This window comes from Pipra filicauda, unplaced genomic scaffold (assembly GCF_003945595.2).
Source record: "Pipra filicauda isolate LSUMZ 115617 unplaced genomic scaffold, ASM394559v2 scaffold133_size2016399_pilon, whole genome shotgun sequence".
NCBI classification, from domain to species: Eukaryota; Metazoa; Chordata; class Aves; order Passeriformes; family Pipridae; genus Pipra; species Pipra filicauda.
This window is the reverse complement of record NW_024103807.1, coordinates 198967-219692: the sequence shown is the minus strand read 5'-3', so window position 1 is coordinate 219692 and position 20726 is coordinate 198967. Positions and strand designations below refer to the sequence as shown.

At 42.6% G+C, this 20726-nt stretch overlaps 1 protein-coding gene across 6 annotated transcripts in view; it reads right to left on the bottom strand.

Annotated features, from left to right (window-relative positions):
• TSPAN18 (tetraspanin 18) overlaps positions 1–20726 on the bottom strand; it is a 121543-nt gene that overhangs the window by 22924 nt on the left and 77893 nt on the right. For 5 of the 6 annotated variants that reach the window (XM_027719527.2, XM_027719522.2, XM_027719523.2 and 2 more), the window contains one exon: positions 4132–4221. The exons of the other annotated variant lie outside the window; for it this stretch is intronic. The gene's annotated coding sequence lies outside the window, so the exon portion shown is untranslated. The remainder of the gene's footprint in view (positions 1–4131; positions 4222–20726) is intronic. 6 annotated transcript variants of the gene reach the window in all.

The window sequence follows — 20726 nt, the reverse complement described above, 5'->3', positions numbered from 1 at the left end:
GCTGGGTGGGTAATGCCCAGGGAACCCCCTTTGCTAGAGGGATCCCAAGAAGGTCCACCTTGCTTCTGTAGAAACACAAATCTGAGAACCACGGCAATATTTTTCTTTACAAACTTTATTTTCTTATATCTCTGATACATAACTGTTCTGTTCAGAGAGACTCAAAGGCATGACCATTACTGCAGTAGATGGAGTAGGGCACAGAGCTCTGATGTGGGCCTGGAGGAAATGCCCACAGCTTCCTGACAGTGTTTAAAACCATGTCTGAAAAACTCACAAAGAAAAAAGATTTCACGGAATATTCTGAGTTGAAAGGGAATCACAAGGATCATTGGGTCCCACTCTTAGGTGAATGGACCATATGGGGATCAAAAGCACAACCTTGGCATTATAAGCATCATGCTCTATAAATCTTGAAGTTCAGAAAGGTAAGGACCTGGGGAGGGAATTCTTCAGTTTTATGGGAAAGGGAAGCCTCAAGCTCCCCTAACACAAGTCTTGGATACTATAGTAGAGAGGGATATGAAAATACAGACAAATCAATGAACTTCAAGAGCCCCACAATTAGTGTCACCCAGATGTTCCCCTCATCACAAAAAAGCCATGCTCCAATGAAACAAAGGATGCCTAAATCTTAGTATATTAGCCAAAGTCTTGAAGTTATCTAAGAAATTTCAAAATCCTGCTGCCTTGAGCAACCACCTGCATGATCTTTATCATAGTAGCCTTTGTCAAAAAAAGGAACAAACCCCCAAACAGTTTATCCTTATTGTGTCACTGCACATCATACACACTCATCCCACTACAGTCACCCACATGCCTGTGGTCTAAGAAGCAGCAGCTCCTAAGCCAAAAACTGTCTTGCTGCTTTGTAGCATTGATAAATCACATCCCTGCCTTACTTTCCTTTCCATGTCTGGGTCTGCTTCCTCTGTAAGACAAATAAGCTCCCTTGGAACTACTCTGATTTACACGAACTGAGTACAGGCCTACTTTTATTTTCAAAGACAAACCTAAACTACAATTCTTTGCACCGCTCCTGCCCACTCATCCACTCAGTATGTTAAAATGTTTTCTAGGCATAAGCAAAGAAGGGAGACTGTAAATCCATTAAGCAAACAGATCCTGAAAACTTCACTGTCAGGGCCAGGCACTCACAGTAACCTGGGAGCAGCAAGAACACTCAGCTTGTTGCCTTGGCAAGAAATTGTCCCCAGCAGCAGCACTGGGCTCAAACTTGCAATTTCTAAATCAACCATACTTCACACAGCAAAGCAACAACTAAGTGCAACCACTAAGTGCAACCCTACTCACTGTGCTGTGCTTCAAGTCAGGAACACACCTACTTGTGCTTACAAATTCCAAAATCTGCCACTCAGGATGTGCAAATGGAAGTCAGGGGCAATATTGTGAGGTCTGGGCTGGCAAAGCCAAGAACAAACATGTCAGAGTTTCCACATCGGAAGAACTCAATGCAAACTTCCAAAAAATGCCAACCTGATCTGAGCAACTGTTTTAGTGGTGGAATTCAGAGCTTGGAGACACCCACATGTACCAGCATAACACAGCCTTTCCAGTTTCTGCTGGGTACCCAGATTCCCAAACAGCACAGGCAAGGTCATCATTTTGATCCTGTAACTGCACTGATTAAAATAGGAAAAATCAACCAAAAGCATGATCTGATCTCTTATAAGGCACTTAAAACTATTTGATGTCAGAGTTAAAGCACTCCAGCATAGTATTGCTCCAGACTTTGAAGAGTATGTAACTAATGCTATTTACAAACAATGCAAGCAAAATGCAAATAATATGACTTACAAATAAAATAATTATGGATGCATTTGTGCCAACTGCTGCCTTGCTAATTAGCTGAAGGTACCTGAAGTCCCTGATGACACGCTGTATGGAGAAAATAACTGATATTAAAGGACAATCCTGACCCAAAGAACTGCTTTTCCTTCTACTTTCCTTTTTAAGCCATACACACAAAAGGCAAATTTTCTGAGTTATTGCTAGTACACACTGATAGAAGTGAGATAAAAATTGAAAGCAAATATCTTAATGTACCTTTTAAAATACCTTCTCTTCCCTCCTTCAGGCCCCAAATTTGTGACAGATTAAGTTCTCCTCTGCAGGAGACGTTTAATGCTAAGCAAACATTAACAGTCAGAACTGCAGAAGACAGTGGCTGACAGATGCTTTCTCTGGCTTGTCCCATCTCAGACTTGTGAGACATATGAGATGTATATGTTTTTGTCTGAAATGTAGCTATAAATGTTCAGGTTTTTCTTAGGCAGATTATTCTACATTTCTCTCCCTTCCCCCCGCCCACCTCCATCACTCATGAATTTTATCTTGCAAAGTGATGGGGAGGCTAAAAATCCCCAGCAGTGTAGCCAGGAAACATCCTAGCTGCTGTAATTGGTTAGGAAGTCTAGATTTTTTAAGGCAATGCATTTTTTTGTTGTCTAGCCACAATTATTTCTTCTGTCATTTGCTTTTGTATGCCTTGTAGCTACCCTGAACTTCACATTTCTGAAGGCAGCTGTTCAACCACACCCCAAAAAACTACTACTGAATTTCTCTTTGCTACCACTGACATTCCCTCAATCCCCATATCCTTTTCACACTATATTGAAACCCATGGATTCAATTGTTCCTTTACCTTTACTTTGGACATGAAATCACTGAAAAACTTAGGTGGGACAGGACCTCTGGATGTCATTGAGTACAAACAGCCACTGCCTCCAACCTGGGCCAATTCCAAAGTTTGATCCAACTTCAAAGTTAGAGCAGGCTGCTCAGGGTCACTTTAGTTAAGTTTTGAATGTCTCCAAGGACTGAGATTCCCCAGTCTCACTGGACACCTCTTCCAGTGTACGATGACCTGCCTTGTGAACAAATGTTTTGAAACAGCTGTCCAAGGTGTGTCCAAGTTACCTGGTGGCAAATGGAACAAGAGCATCTCACAGATGCATCAGTCTATCAGAACTCTCAGGAGCACCTCATCTTCACCAGTCTCAATCCTTGCATCTTCCTTATCATATCACTCCTACCCTCTACTTGAAAACAAGTGTGTGAACCATTTTCCTTGTCCACTCCTACCATAACTCTGCAGACAATTTGTGTTTCAGTACATAAAATTCAGACATTTTGCACTTGCCTGATGGCTCATCACAGTCTTCGCATCTCAAATATTTGACAGAAAACACAGAATAACTAAGAATAAAAGAGACACCTAGGGGTCATCGTGCCCAACCCTCATGCAAATCACTTTCTCAGTCACTTCTTTTCTATCACATCATCCACATATATCTTCTTTGTCATCAACATGCACGAAGACCTTGTCCACTGAACTGATCTGTTGCTTCTTTAAAACCTAAGAACCAGTTCTGCAGTACTTCCTACAAAATATTAGCCAGTGGCTTGAGGAGAAAATGGTGCTAACTTACACCTACCTTCCTATTCATACACAGTGCAAACAAGTAAAAGCAGAAGACATGTTTGAAGCTCTCCAGAACTAGTGCCAGGCAGCCTTTAAAGGCATTAGAAAATATGGACTAGATTCTTTTCCAAGTAAATGTATCGATTTCTAGAGGCTGTCCCAGCTGAGATGTCCCTGGAAACATTCCTGAAGCTCTAAGCTGCACCAATGGCAAAGGACCACCACCACCTGGCATTGCTCTATTGTGTCCTCTCCACAGCAATGTGGCAGCCCACCCTTTGGCTTGCAGATGTTGAGACTTGACTCAGTATGCCTGCCTTCCTTCACTAGTCCATCTCACAAGAGGATTTCTGTGTTCACTGTCTGCAAGCAGTATCCAACTTCTATAAACCTAAGCGGTGGATTCTCCTAAGAGAACAAATCTAACAGGAAGAGCCTTCCAGAAAATCCTCTCAGAGTATTATTTCCACACAGTCTGCTCCTCTAGATACAACAGAGATGGGGCACTTTCATTAGAGACTGAAGAGGGGCGACTTTATCCAGTACCTTGTGAGTGATAACGACGTAGTTGAGCTGTGTATTTCTTACCCCCCTCCTGCACACCATAGCTACACTTAACCAGCCCTGACAGAGATACAGAGAAAGCATCTGGCATGCAGAAAGACCAAGCTATAAGCAACACTCACCTTTAAAAATCTTGGGACTGAAAGCACAGTGTCTATTCTAGTCTTTAATTGTCTGTGTGTCCCATGTATTTTGTTCTATCCAAGCTCGTCCTGTTAGATAAAAATATGCAATTACTGAAGAAGTCAATAAAACACAATCATGTTAAATACACAATTTATTAAAACACACCATCCTGATGAATATGCTCAGTTTAATTGCCACCTTAATTTAGTGTACATTAGCAGTAATGAAAAGCTTTTAATATGTGGTGAGGGATTAAATTTCTCAGAATCTCTTTAACAATCTTTGGGGTGTTTTAAATGCCCACAGACCACATGTAAATCTATAGTCCCATTATACATGCACCTCATCCCACAAGAGGACTAGATTAATACCAGCTGCACCTTCAATATTTTATAGGAGGCTTAGACAAACTTTAATCTGCTGTGACTTTACAGCCCATTTACTGGGAAAATGGAAAAGGCTGGGGAAGGGAGGTGGAATGCATCTTTGGGAAGCCCAGCCATTAGGAGCAGGAGCCTGAGACGTTGGGCACTATCTCTTGTTCTTTCAGCCAGCTCTCACGCCAAGTTGAGCAAACTATTTCCTCTCCCTCTGCCTCATTGTCACTGCCTGGGAAGCAAGAACAGAGAGGAACAGCAAAGCCACCACCCTCTCCACCCAAAGAATTAGATATACAGGTGCAGGCAGAGGGACTCAGGTACAGGCTGCCACTGCCCTCAAGCTAAAAATTACAATTTTCTCAGTAAATTTTAATTTCTGCCTGCACAATGCTAGTGATAGCCTTTGACTAGACAAAGGTGAGGACAGACTACAGACTTAAATGTAGTGTCAAACACACAAGGCATGTGTGTTTGACTGTTGCTTTCTCTACAGTGTTTTTTCCACCCATTTGACACAGCCCCAACCCCACACTCTGCAGGCTCTGTGGGGAAGGGGCAGTCATTAACTCTTCAAACAGCACCCCATGCCATAAGAGTCCAATATTCACATAGGGTCGCTCAGCACCGTAACTTACTCATCCTTCGTAAATGGTTTTGGCACACTCACAGCTTTGCTGAAGCCACTGCTTCCCTGTGAGGCATTAGATAAGTCACCTGGGTCTATCCCTGCTCTCTCACTGCCAGCATTTCATCTTGATTTCTGGAGTGGGTGCATTTAACATCTGTTTCCCACAAACATTTGTAAATGCGCCTTTGAAAATTGCCTCCCATTAAGACTTCTGTGAGCAAAAGTCTATCGTTTGTTGTTGGCAGGAAGCGAACAAGGAGTTTCAAGGTGGCTGAAATTATTACAATATAAAACATATAATGAATATTCATAGATCTGTTTTGCATTAATCGCTCACATTTAATGTCCTTCCTCTGTCACTGTAAACCTACATCTCTAGATGAAGAGCAGAGATGGCTTCGCTCTCTGTATGGAAGGTACAAACATCTATGGCCAATTGACCTGTTTCTGCTGTGAAGTGCTGAAGGCATGTGCCACTTTACAATGCTGGGTATGAAGGCTGCCCTGGATCAGTACAAGCTTTTCCATCAGTGTGAAAGTTCAGAGAGTGCCATGTGACTGGCTGAGAGATGGCTGCAGCAGGTTCAGGCATGTCTGAAGAGGGCTTTGAAGAGTCTACAGCTAGGACAAGGAACAATGTCACTGCCTCACAATAGAGAGCCCCTTTTTGACAGTCAGAACCCAGGGCCCACCCTGACCTTTTTATCTATTTCTTTGGTGTGTGGGGACACTTCATCCTGTGTTTTGCACGTGCAATTGAGAGACAATTTCTTCAGTTGTCCTGTCCTGTGATGCCACTGTCCTGGGATAGCTGCTGCCAAGAGAAGATGGCTCTAACTTTAAAGCAGAGATGATGCTGTGCTATATAAACCTATCATTAGGAAAATAACCAGAGTGATAGGATTCCTGCTCCTACTGTGTGTGCATATAATTACAACTCTACAAGCCCTCAAAGGTCTGTGTGGGAGAGGAATTTTGGGTTTTTTATTCCTCATAAGTCACAATATTTTAAAGAAATTATAGCACCACAGAGAGGAAGAGCTTAAATGCTTCAGTAGGTACCAGCAGGTGCTGTGTCAGAAGAGATGAAAGACTGCAATTGGTGCCAAACAGCAGCAATGCTCCATCTTACTCTGTGGCCCTAAAGGGGAGGAAGTCCCTACTAAACAGACTCATTGGTTAATAGCTACAATTTTGTCATTAGGGAGAACTGCAGAAAGTGCAAAACCACCATGCCTAATTGTGACTTGAGCAAGCTGATGCCTTTACTTACAGTCGCTGGGGAAACACAATGGAAGCCAGAGCAATGGCTGAGGCCAAGCCCCATCCTTAGGGCTGCGTGGTGCACGCTGCCTCAGCCAGCTGAGCAGCTGTAGCTGGCATGTTATCCTGCTCCTGTGCTCATCCCATGGCCACCACAGCAGGCTTTGATGAAGGAAAAGCAGCTGAACTTGTGACCCTGCTTGTCTCATGCCACAAGAAAGACAGTTGGAGCTCCAGAGCAAAGAGGAATGGGGCAAAGAGAGGCTGATAGGTTAACAGTAACAAGTATGGTAGCAAGTGAAACAAGAAATGAACAAAGGATGCAGGATGGAGAAGCAAGGCCTGTCTTTGTGAGAAATCTGACCTCCTGCAGGAAGGGCCACCAGATGGACCGCTTACAGGTGTCCTGCTTCACAAGGGCTTCTAGCTACTGCCAGCCCCCTGTGCTCACCACGTTTGCAGGATCTAGAGAAACTAAATCATATGCCAACCCATATGTTCAACCACAGCAGATATTAAAGACAGAAGTAGTTTCCTGCTGGATGTCTGCAACAGGTCAGTGCTTTTATGGTGAAAGGTGAGGAGAAACATCTCTGTGAAAGCAGGATCGAGATATTCGTTCCCTTGCAATGGCTTCAGAAAAAAGTAAAGCATTTGCTGCTCCTGAACTGGACCTTGACACAAGCTGTGTACATTATCCTGTAACTATTGCTCCTACATAAATAACTAATTGTACTGGAATTTCATAGCACTTACACAGCAGAATCGTTGCTATGACACAACTACATTACTGCATATAAATCCAATTAGATTCCAAAGCGCACTGTGTAACTGTAATCGGCCCCTGTGGAGCAGTGATGAGAGGACCTGCACAAGACCATGCAACTAGATACTAAATTACAGTCAATCTACCTCCTCTTTAGTTGCATTAAAATGCTAATGTCGCTGTAACATGGGCCCATTTAGCAGCGATGACTGCCTTGCCTTGCAACACTGGAGTGAATGAGGCTGTTGCATTGCCTCAGAGCATTTAATTCCTCAGTACAGTTGAGTAAGCAAAGCCCTTAGGGGCATCTTATACCTTAAAACAATAACCTGATTGGCTTTTATAACACTAAAAGCATATGAGGCTTGGGACAGTGTTTAAATGAATCAGAGCTGCTGCTAAAACTACCTTAACTTTCCTACCCAAGCAGACCAACTGAATCCCATCCCATCCTGACTGCTTTTAACAAAGACACATTTCGGCCACCAAACAGCTGCACAGTAAGAGCATATCAATCTTATACAGGAGAAAAAAGAGAGCTGGACTGAACCCCTTAAAACTTCATACAAATAACACCAGCATTGCAACAAAACCAATAATACAACAGTTACCATCTATGTTTTATATTTGCAAGTTTGCAAAATGTGTGCATAGAATACATGAGATCATGTGGAGGTAAAATCTCCCACATGTACACAGACATTCAATATGCAAATTCAGAAGTCCCAGAGCAGAACCAATTCTCCTAAATGTTGTAACATTTTGAAAAGTGCTAGAGTATGTGTTTGAAGTGCCAGTATGGCTTCAGGCCACTGAGCATTCCATTTCATCTAGTGCAAATGTGCATACCACACCGCTGGAAACATGAACTGCTCACTTGGGCCCCTTCCCAAGCAAAGTTCGATAAGTAATCACATCTGGCTCTTTCATACAGCTTTTCACACACAGGCACCACCCGTCTCAGAAAAGAAGATACTGCATACAGAACCGACACATCTAATAGCCTGCAGCTCTTAAGTTCTGCTGCTTAAAAAAAGGTCCTCAGATAGCTCACAGGTGTATTTTCCCTTTTATTAACTGCAGTACAATGGAACCATATGGTAATGTCTGCCTTTCTAAACAGATGACCCAAAGGTTATATGCGCTGATAATATAACAACATTAATTTTGTTTATCAGATAAGAAAAACAAAGCTAAAAGGGGAATGGATGTGTTAAACCTCCTGACCCCCAATACAACCCTGTGTTCACCAGTCCATACTGAGACCAGTCCCAAAACAATGAAAAAACTCATCACTTCTGGCTGATAAGTTACAATCTTTGCAAAGTATCTTCTGTCCCAGAAAGCAGTTATTTACCATACCAAAAGGGAGGTGGCTAACTTTGGCCTCTTATTTCTGAAAATATTTCCTTTCTGGATGGAATAAATGTCACCATCCTGAGTGGATCATGGAGTTGCATCACAAGCCAAGTGACATTATCCACTGTCATGTCAGATACTGTCAAGTGTTGAAACACTCCATACGCTTGCATGGCATTCCAGACGCTGAGGGGATTTAACATGAAGTGTAAATGCCTGCCACTTTTTCCCTGAGCCTGACACATCTCACCTTTACAACAACTGATTCCTCGGTGCTCTTTTCTGTTCTCTTTTTCTATAGCCTTGCTTTGTTTGCAGCAAATGCCTCAGCAGTTTGTGGCATTCATGATGGCTTTGAAAGATGAAGGAATAAATTTCAGAAATACTGGACAGTTGCTGTGGCAACCTTGTCCTCCTCAGACCACAATTTCCAATATTTTAAGAAGTTTCCTGATACTTTGCAGCCTTCAAGGAAACAAGGCAGAGGAGGAAAATGATTTTAAAGTAAGGATGTTACCAAAATGGATTACTGTGAGCCACAGGCCCTTGTCCTGTTGTAGTGGGTTTCTGTGGCTGGGTTTTGGTAGCCGGGGGGGGCTACAGGGGTGGCTTCTGTTAGAAGCTGCTAGAAGCTTCCCCTGTTCCGTGGAGCCAATGCCAGCCAGCTCCAGGATGGACTTCCTGCTGCTGGCCAAGGCCGAGCCAATTAGGAATGATAGTAACACCTCTGTGATAACATATTTAAGAAAAGAAGATTGTTGCGCAGAAGAATTTCCAGACAGGGAAGAGCGGAGTGAGAACATGGAAATAACAACGTAGACACCAAGCTCAGTGCAGAAGGAGGGAGAGGAGGTGCTCCAGGTGCTGGAGCTGTGGCCTCTGGAGCCCGTGGTGCAGCCCATGGTGGAGCAGCTGTGCCCCTGCAGCCCATGGAGCACCATCGGGGTGCAGAGACCCCAGAGACCCACCTGCAGCCCATGGAGGAGCCCATGCTGGAGCAGGTGGATGCAGGAAGGAGGCTGTGACCCCGTGGGAGGCCCAGGATGGAGCGGGGTCCTGGAGAGGACCTGTGGCCCGTGGAGAGGGAAGCCCACGCTGGAGCAGGTTTCTCCCGGGTAGGACTTGTGGCCCCTGTAGGGGACCCACATCAGTACAGCTCATTTGTGAAGGACTGCACCCCACAGAGAAGTGATCCACAGGACAGCAGTTTGGGAAGAACTGCTGCCCTAGGGATGGACTCACACTGGAGAGGTCCATCAAGGACTATCTCCTATGGGAGGGACCCCATGGGAGCAGGGGAAGAACTCCTCTCCCTGAGCAGTGGCAGAAACAACAACTGACCATAACCCCCATTCCTCATCCCCCTGCACCGCTGGGGGGGAGGAGGGAGAACATGGAAGGAAGGAGGAGTGGGGAGAAGGTGTCTTTAAGATGGTTTTATTTCTTACTCTTTGGCTCTTATCCTGTTAGTAGTAAATATAAGTATTATTCCCACTTTGAGTCTTGTTTTGCCCATGAAGGCAATCAGTCACTGACCTCTCCCAGCTCTTATATCTACTCATGAATTCTTAGCTGTTTTTTTCCCTCTTCTCTGTCCAGTTGCAGAGGGAGTGAGAGAGCGTCTTTAGTGACTACCTGCTATCTGGCCAGGGTCAACCCACTACACGTGTCAAAAAGATGATGATGATGTTCTTAGCAAGAAAAAGAAGCCCCAGACTGTCTGAGCAGAAACACAGGCAAGGGCTCATGGGCAAGGGAATCTGAAACCCCTGCTTGAATCATTTGTTTTAATGCAGAATGGAGCTGCAGATCAATAGGTTAACTTCTTTTTTTTTTTTTTTGTGGTTATTCTCAGTGCTTTTTCATAAGATAGAGGTGTGGAAAAAGTAACCCACTGTTTAACATTTAGCTGGGAAAGTAATAATCTTAATTGCTTTTAAGAAAGAAATCCCAAACAAAACTTCAAATGCATTAACTATCATACAAAAAAATGCCCCAGTAAAACCCCAAAACTCCCCAAAAAACCAACAAAACTGTCTGTTCAAGGTAGCTGCCTACACACATGTAGAAACAAAACAGTCAGTTTAGTCCAACTAGAAAAGAAAAAGTTAGGGAAAACAGTCTGTAAGAAAAGCAGATCTTTAATGAGGGATCTCAGTAATACTAAATAAACCGGAAAATAATATTTCTGATAATCTGACCAGTGGCATTATTTATCTGCTTCCGGTCATCTTTTAAATGTTTTTAAAAAGAATAATAATAATGCATCCCAAGGTGTCATGAATTCTAAACACAATAGGATATTCTTTATCCCACTGAGCTCATAACTTGGATTCATTTACTTATTTAGGAAATACATATATTTCACAAGCTATAAGTGTGATATGTGCAGGAAAACTTGAATGCAGTAAAGGACATAAGAAATTACTTAGGGAAGAGAGGCAGACATGAAGCCTAAGTAACCCTGCTTATAGCCAAACTGATACACATCTTATAAATATTCCATGTGCAAATCTAAACTGAATTTCACTGTAATCAGCATCTTTAACCTTATCTAATACATAAAATTGCAGCTAATGTAGTTTGAAAGGTAAATGTGACTGATCTCAACTACACTTGTATCAATTAATGTACAAACAGCCAACCATTCAATGTCTTTTGCTACAGATATTTTTGATTTCTGATTAAGAAAGAGTAAGAAGGAGCAGAGAGAGAACCGTGGCCACAGCCCACAAGATAGCTTCAGATGTTCTGCAGGAAAATAAACGAGAGTTAATAAATCCCATAATCTTGGCATACGTGTTTCTAAATGTTCTCTCTTCCTTCATAAAATGTATAATCTAAACACTCCAGCAACGATCAGGTTCCAAGCAGACAAAAGACCCATAGCGCTGTTCATACACAGATGACAGGAGTAGAGGGACTAAGTGAGATATGAGCCAAGACTTGAAGGCTGGCTCCCAGATGCTTTTGCTTTCCCAGTGGATAACAGATACTGCATCAAGACACACAATGTCATGCTAGTGAATTTGCTGCTCTCGTAACACCTCATTTTTCTTTCCATCTGAACTTATTTTGAAAGTGTACAGTACACTGTCCCCTTCTCCTTTCTCTTTTGTCCTTACTCATGGCATGGGAAACATGAAAGACAGCATGGCTGGTTATTGTTAATGCACCTGAAAAGTGCAGACCTTAAAAAGGGGCATATTCTGGAACATGCCACAGTTTTCCTTGCTATTTGCACAGGCAGCTAATGATCACCCTAATAGCTTCTCTCTCTGAAGTCATAATAAGCTTACAAATGAACCCATTCAGCACATATTAAAAAGCCAGGGATGCTCCTTTGATTACAGCCTTTATGGAAATCTCTGAATATTTGTTTTGTTGCTGCACAGCCGCAATTAGGACATGCTGCTGGGAGCCAGCTCAGCTGCCAGAGTAGTGGGGTTTGGAGACACCTCCAGTGCCATAGCAACACATCCACCTCTCACAGCATCAGGCACAGGGAGCCTGGCAGCCCTTGAGTCCAGGCAAGCAGCTTCAGCTCTTCCAGGAATTAGGAAATAAAAGGTGCCTAATTAAACTTCCTCTGCTGATGCCTCGACCGTGTTTATGAAGCCACACAAACAGCCCCGCACTGCAGCTCTCGCGAACAAGCCATCCTGCTGCATCAGCCACGTTCCTGCCAAGGGGCATGGGGTCACACAGCTGCTGGGCATCTCTCCACACACTGCTCTGGAGGCTCATAGGTTTGGAGGTACCCAGTTCATGCTGTAGGAAAACTGGGTAAATTGGTGTGTTGAAGAGACTTGAGGAGGGAAGACCTTTACTTTGCTGAGGTGCGAATATAGGGGAACTCGCTTCCATTGCCACCTGTAACACTTCCCCCCCACAACCTCGTCCTTCCACATGTGGGGAGGGGAACTGAGTGACCTTATGGAAATCTCTTCATCACTTAACTGCTCAGAGGTTGATCTAAATCCCACTTATGTTGCTGACAGACTTCAAACTTCGCCAGGGGAGGAGAAAAAAAAAAAAAGGCATTTTTAAGGACATAAAAACCTGCAAAATTGAGTATCTAGTTTTCATTAAGATTTGGTCAAACATTCCACTATAGCTAAAAGTTATAAGAGCATATCTTTTTTCCCCCTAGAGGAAGAGAACGTCATGAACAATATACCTGTTTTCCCAAAATATCCTTATTCCCCAAGCACAGTACATCTGCAGTGCTCTTAAGTGAAGAGACTTGGGAAGCAATTCATTTTTGCACACAAAGACAGCAGGTTACGTGCTGATGACATGGATCCACAGGCTTTCAGACAGCTTCAGTGGGGTGACGTTCACCCACAAAAAGTATAACATCTCCTCTTAGAAAGCTGGGATACCAGAAAAACCGCTTCTACTTTTCCTGAAAGGCAAGACCTTTTAATGGAACAGATATTTCCTACATCTCTAGGAGATTGGCTGAGGTTAAAGCAGGTCAAACCACGTAATACAGATATCTTTGTGTTGATACTACCCACAGTGCCTTTTAGGAAGGCCACAATTGTAAGAAACCTTTTCTTGGCAAGAATATTTAGTACAGTGCCAAAGAGTCTCCCCAGGCAGTCTTTGTTTTAAGGTTTGTGAGCTTTGGGGGAAAGGATTGTATCTCTGCTTGTGAAGTGGTCCAGATTTTTAGCTCTACTGTTATCTAAATAACACATAACAGCAGCAGTGGAAGCTTCACTACCAGCATCACTTGCAAGTAGACTGAGGTTTTGCCTGGGGCAAAACCTGAAGCAGCATCAATCATACATACACATAAAAACCGGCGTGCACTCACAGGGTATTGACCCTTTCAAAACTGAAATAGCAAATTTAACCACGGAAATAGTGATGAATTTTGTTTTACTCAATCTTCACTGTTATTTTATCTGCTAGAAGTCAAGACTTAGAACCTAGAGACATAAAACCTCCTCTAACTCAAATCAGAGGAGTTGGAATAATTACGAATGTATCAGTGAATGATGAAGGCACAAGCTGCTCACATGGCCTTAAATCAGTACAAAAACCAATCTGCTGATGGACTGCTGAGCACCTTCCTCTTTGCAACCAAAACGAGTGAGAACACCATCTGACCCAATCTGGCAATTCCTATTTTTGAAAGTCTACGCAATCTTTTTAGGGAGGACAACAGAACACAGTTTTAAAAGCAGATCTCCTGTGAGGGATAGGACTCCACAGGCTAACTTTCACCTCAGTCAGGACTAGGCTGAATTCTGACTGCAAAATCATACCAGTTTTCAGTGGCCAAAGCTCACTATAACCACACTTTTGTTATATCTCCCATCTTGATCAGCATCCAATTTGAAAGCAATGCTGCCTTTCAGCTAAAAAAATCATATTTCAAAAGTATCAAAATGAGGTTTGCAGAGCAAAGAGCCAAAGCAGCCCAGATTTAGGCTGAGAAAACATAGGGAACAACAGGATGTTCAAGCTATTCTGAACATGAAGAAACAACACTTTTGCAACTTTCTCACAATTAGGCTGCAGAGTTGCTCTGAGCTCTGCATGAAGGACAAGAAAAGTTGTCCCAAGAGATATGGCATTTAACAGCTTCTTCTCTCATCACTCGTTTCAGCACAGGGAGAAGAATCTTTCTGAAAACATCATGGATTCTTGCTGTGAAAATGCATTTGATGATAAATTTTATGACAAATTTCATAACAAGATTTGTGGTCACCATTCTGCATGTCTGATGAAGCACTGACCAGCTTGCATAAGAACATTAATACCATTTAAACCATAGATTGCTTTCCACATTACAGTCTGAAAGCCCTTTATGAAGCTATGTTCTTTATAAAGCTGACCAGGCTTTTCTCCAGGATACCCAGCAAATGTCCTGGGCAGCTTCTGTGGTCCCCTGTCTAGTGCTCAGACCATTTTATAGTTCCAGTTCTGCTAACATCTGTCACAGAAACTCACAGACATTAGTGAGTCATTTCAAGCTAGTGTGTTGTTTTCATCCCCTGCCCCCTGTATTTAATATAATTAACAACAACACTTATTTGCCTCCCATGGAGTCTAAGAGATTTAGTTCAATATCGTATGAGAGTACAGGTCTGCCTATACCAAAAGCAGTTGACAGAAGACAGTATGCAAAATATTGTTATTTTTAGACGAAAACAAGCATTTTGAGTGACTGCCAATATTTTTTAAAACTGTTCAGACACAAAACCGCAGGTTTTGAAGGGGTCCTTCATATGGATCATACAGTTCTGAGCTCATGGCAACTGGACTGAAAAATGTCAGACGACTTGTATTCCACCTGTTTCCTCTTCGGGTTCACCATGTCAGCTCCTCACTAGGAGAATCCCAAGTCAAGTATCTACTGATGAAGAAAGACACAGCAAACTTTTTAATCTTGAAAGAAGACACTGTCCACAACATAGTTGAGGTTCCACACTGACCAGCATTACCAGTGGCCTAGGACTCCCAGACAGCCAGAGGTTGCCCTACAGCATTGTGTGTTGGAGGGAAAGGACATTCGGGTTAGAATCTGAGTGCTGCCAACTCAATGCATTTTGAAACCTCACCTTCAGCGCAGCATCCCACACACCACCCTGCCCACTGTTTCCCATTGACACCGGTGTGAACCAGCTCTTCCAGAAGGCCAGCAGAGACATGAGAGTTTTCAGGGCATTTGGGATCAAGGTTCAGTATCCTGTATGCTCCAGTTGCTAATAAATTCTGGGGAGTGGATAAAGGGGCTTTTTAGAAAATGTTGGGTCAACATCTGCTCCCTCAGAAGTAATTCAGGAACAAAAGTTTTCCAGTCAGCACGGTTATCGGGAGTTTGAGGCAGGCATTTACAATAATCTGATAGCAGAAAAGCTGCAATGCAAAACCTCCCCCAGTAAGGGACCACCTAATGGCAGTCCTTGGAAAAGCAGGTTTGTTCTTGCATCTTTTGAATGAAGCACATTAATCTGGACACAGGATGCACTCATTAAATTGACCTTCTAATACTTCTGTTTCTGCTTATTTGCACGAGCCTCCTCCCACTCAGGGCCCGTATTTAATCTCCATCTTTTCAAGCGCTGCACCCAGGTGCCCTAGGGGCAAGTGCAGCATGACTCTGATGAGATGGAAGATGAAGTACCAGAAATGCACAGAGAAATGTGAGAGGTAGGACATGTGCTTAGGGATCTATCATTTCGATAGGCTGTGCTCCTTTTCTGAGCCTGCACACTCCCTATGGGCCAAGAAGAAAATAGGTGATGATTCTGGCCCACCATGGAAAACCCTGCAGAATAGCTTTGACTTGGTTTTCCTTCACTAGTTTTGCTATTTAAATGCTGTGACTCTCTGGAGCTGAGCACACCTCATCAGCAGAGCCAAGTTCCCCACTTTTAGCCCCTTGAGCTGCAAGAGGGTGAGCACAATGAGACATGCAGGCTCTCCCTAAAGTTTTACAGCTACTAAAAAACGGTGGGCTCACCTTGCCCTGACTGACCAAAGAGCCTCCCCCTCCTCCTCCAAGCAGGGCTTATTGGTATTTCGCTTCCTCATTGATTCCATTGCTTCAAATTTTGAATGAGAGGCTCTATTTTTACTTTTATTTCCTAAGTTCCCCTCTCTTCTGCAATGCACTGTCTTGACATTGTCATCTGTACCACATATCACATATCATATTAATCTTTTTGTCATCTGATTTCCCCATAGGAGTTATCAGTTAGAAAATCTGGTTTTGCTCAGAAGCAAGCAAACAAATCTGTGTATCAAAAAGAATGAATGAGAGAATGAATGATAGAATAAATGTGAACACTAAGCAAGCTCCCATTTAAGCACTTTGCATATCCTGTATGAAATATCAGCTCCTGAAATTTATTTTTTGGTGAGATGACATCTTCTCATGTAATACATTATCCTTCCGTTATCCCAGGGTGACACTGCTCAGGTCTCTCAGCTAATGCTTATCTGCTGCTTTCCCTGCTATCCTGGGGAGATTACAAATGAATTAGGTGGGTCCAAAGCATTTTGGGGTAATAGCCAGGATATCCTTCTGGTAAAGAAGCCTAGTCAGAGGTGGCCAGATAACTACCGAGCCTAACAGTACCGACCCAGGAAATTAATTTCTGTAAATCAATGTAATACTGCTACACTGATACCAAACACCCAGAATAATGATTTTCTCACTACTTAAATCTTTACTATTGTTTCAGTGATTCTGAAATTATTCTGTTCAGTTGGGCCACTGTTTGGTCTAGAGATTAAAAAAAAAATCCATTTTAGGACAGGATATCTTTTAATGTTAGATCTCATTCAGCCATTTAACAGAAAAAATGACTACACTGGTAGATATGGTATAAGTTATTAACCTATAAAATAAACTGATTTTAATTAAGGCATCGATGTGCATGTGTTTGGCTAAAGACTTTGAAAATCTGCTTCAAGAAGTATGATACATTTATATGAGTCATAGGCAAGATAGGGAGGAATTTACTTCACACATCCATTTTCTTAAGGACTGAAAATGCAGGATTTAGTTCATGAAGGTAGCCTTAAGTTGCCACCTGTAGTTATTACCCTAGCTTTGCTTGCAGACCTGCACTTTACAGCCTAGTTGTAGTGGCTTATAAAAACAAGGGAATTCACCTGGGGCAAAGGGTGCTTAACCTCGATGTGTTTGACAATATCTTCAGTCAGACTGTTTTATTTTCCCAGTTGCACAACCAGACCATGGCCTCATCAGAGAGGCAGCTTCTGCTCCAAGCAAGGCCACATTATTCTAGCTGAAATAAAATGATATGTCATGACTATGTTCCCTTTACAATATCAGTTTCTTTCCTACTGTACCTGAAGGCTTAGTGAGCAATTTAATAGAAACTTTATAATGCGAGTGCTTTTTTCCTTTTTAAAGATGATGTATCTCTCCTTTTTGTTAACAGATCTAAATGGAGGTACATAAGAAAAATTTGTTCTTTCCCATAAACTGGAGTAAGCCATATTGTAGTAGGGGATTTTTCTACTTCAACTATGCAGATAAGAGCTAAATTAGTAGCTCTGCATAGCACAGAAAAGTGTTCTTAGCATCCATCCATTTCATACAATGTCCAGCAAGAGCTCTGAAATCAATAAGCTTACTCCAAACCCCCAAAAAATTCTATCAAAAGCCTTTTTGTCCCACCCTTTTAAATACGAGCACTTTAGGCTTCACATGGCCATTAAAAAAGGTCCATGTAGATCTGACCTGTGAATGCATTACTTTACATATTAGATCGAAAAAGTAGTAGCAGTTACAAAGCTGAACAGATTCTGCCACCACAAAACAAAACAGGCGCTTGTAATGGCACAATTGGAAAATTAGATAGAAATGTTGAGAAAATATGCTAACAAATGGCTAAAATAAAAATCTTTCCCCAGCTCATCCTCCAGGTAAACATGAGCAAAGGCTGACTTCCCAGCCAGCCCCACAGGTCGAGTGCCTTGTCTCATCCCCGAGTCCCCTTGCCAGCCAGCTGCCCCCCAGGTGTGAGTGCCAGGATCCTCAGCCAGCAATGGACAGTTTCCACAAATAGGTGTATGTGAGACCTGGGCCAAGCACAGATGTTCTTATGCTTGGAACAGCTTCAGGAAAAAGGAGAAAGTCATCGACCTGGAAAGCTGGGGTAACACTGCTTTGTAAGTTTTCTTTTAAGAACACACTGCACCCTTTCACACCTGTGATGTGTTCCCTTAGAACATGAAGCTCTACTGAAATTCAAGTGACATTGTAAAGAGTGAACAAAGAAACTTCCAAAGTATGTTCAGGATGCCTTACACTGGCATCTATCCAATATATCTTTTACGGGGTACCATCCTGCAGGAAGGCTGTCACTGGCAATTGTGCTAGTAAAATGAGATGTAGTGACTGTAGTTCATAGAGAGAGAGGTATGTACATAATTTTGTGTTTGCTTTCAGTATTATGCAATCTGCAAGGGAAGGATGGTATTTTTTTGTCAAGGACACATCACAACTCATCCTTTCTCTTCACAAAGATCAAACATTATGTTCTATATCAGTTGATAGCATGTTCAATCAGGTTACTGGTAGGAACTCCCTTCCAGATGGTTCCAGCCCAAAAAGCACCTGGAAGCTACAGGTTGTAAGTAATAAGGTTGCAACTAAGCAATATTCAAAGGGGCACTGCCTTGGCAGCCCCATAACTGTATAATAGAGCATCTGGAAGAAAAAGCACACTTTTTGCCTAATACACCATCTGAGATCATCACGCATGTCTGTGGCAAAGGAAACAGACCCCAAAGGAGCACACCCGACTTTATGAACTGTGTGACACCACCTAAGGTAGGCTCTCAGAAAGAGTTACAGGCCTCCAAGTCAGTCCTGAAAAGGCAGTTTCCATGTGGACACTGACCTGCTGGGCAGTGGTTAGCGGCAGGGATGTGCCATCTTACACAACAGCAGGGTAATAAGACAACCTCTACATTTTGTAGTCTTAATTCTTCAGCAACACTGGTTTTCAAAATACCAAAGATAGCTGATGGGTCCAAGGAGAAGGGTTTTTTTGTCTTTACAGCTTCAAACAATAGCACAGTGACACGAACTTTGCAGACCTCGGATATTACGTGACCTACTCAAGCACTCAGGCCCCAAGCTCTTTGTCACAAGGTCTCTGTTCAGAACAAAGCCAAGTCTCTTAAGTGACTCTACTGGCGCTCATTAAAAAGACAGTAAAAGGGATAGCAAATGATTTGCTAATAAAGTCTGATTCTGAGGTGCACTATACATAGAGGAGAGGTAGCACAATTACATTAGTAAAGGTAATGAGGTCACTGCAACATCATTGTTTGCTCTTTAATTTAAGCAAAAACAGTGTAAGGTGGCCATAACTGGGGAGAAGAAAAAAAAAACGAAAAAGGCAGAAGAAACTGTTCTGCTTTCAGATAAGTCTGACTGCATGATTATAGGATGTTGGTGGTGTCTAAGAGGGAGCTACTGAATATTTAACCTTAGAAATGGAAGCTTGGTTGTCTCTTGTCCTGTTAACATCCACACGTATCTTCCATTAACTCTAATTAAGGCTAACAGGGTGTTCACTAAGTATCTCCATAATTAATGTTAATAGTAGTTACAGGCAAGCGTTGATAGAAGATGAAATGCCAAGCTTCTTCTCCAGGGTTAAATACTCAGCAGCCTGTCTGTCTCTCATTTCCATTCTCTCCAGTAAAGGCTCTCTAATCAATTGCACGCATTCCAGACAGCCTTATTCTTGCAGTGAGAGACACATGCAACCATAAATAACAGTGCATGCTGTTATTTATACAAAATATAAACACAGACAACACAACACCTGACACAGACTGGTTCACATCTGTATGCTTACTGCTGTACAGATATCCCCACAATGTATTAACAGTGCAGACTGACACATCCCTTTTTCCTTCAAGATGCCCAGGCTTCACAGGGGAACAGCATTATTTCTATCATATAGTAAGATAAGTAATTTTCAATTAACAAAACAAAGAGCAAACAAGATCACAGCAACAACCTCAATTACCCTTATTAATGGCATTATGCCACCCTCAGTTGATAGACTATACTATATTCCCAAATCAGACATTATTAACAAACCATTAAATCTGTAAATTAGAACAGCACAATTATCAGCCATAATCAGAACAGCAATAATAATGCACCTTCTATTGTGCTTCTGGGTCGAGCCCTGAGCAGTAGTTCACGAAAAAAGCATTAGCAGACTGCTTCCAGACAGGGGTCACTTGCTAGCACTAGGTCTTCTCACCCTCTGCTTTCTTATCCCATCGTAAGTGGAGAATTTTCATCAAACTTGTGCAATTCTGTGGCTGAGTAGATTTAAAAACTGTCTTTAGTTGGGAATTTATTTATAAAACCTCAAGGAACTAGAGGAGTACTCTGCTGTTTCCCTCAGGAGCTGCAGATACTATTTGTAGAAATCATAGGATGTTGAGGCCTTTGCCAGGGACATCTCAAAGAGGCAAAGAGCACCAGAAGAGGAGTGATGGGAGAGCCTGTGCAGGCAGCTGGACAAGGAGGAAGGAGCAGGAAAAAGTCCCACTGGTGCTGGCTGTTGAAGCCAGACAAGGAGCTGCACTTGTGGAAAATCTGACTCATGCATCTAAACCTTCCCTGCGCCCTGGTCCTCATACACTTTGGGGCAGCTGCAGTCAGAA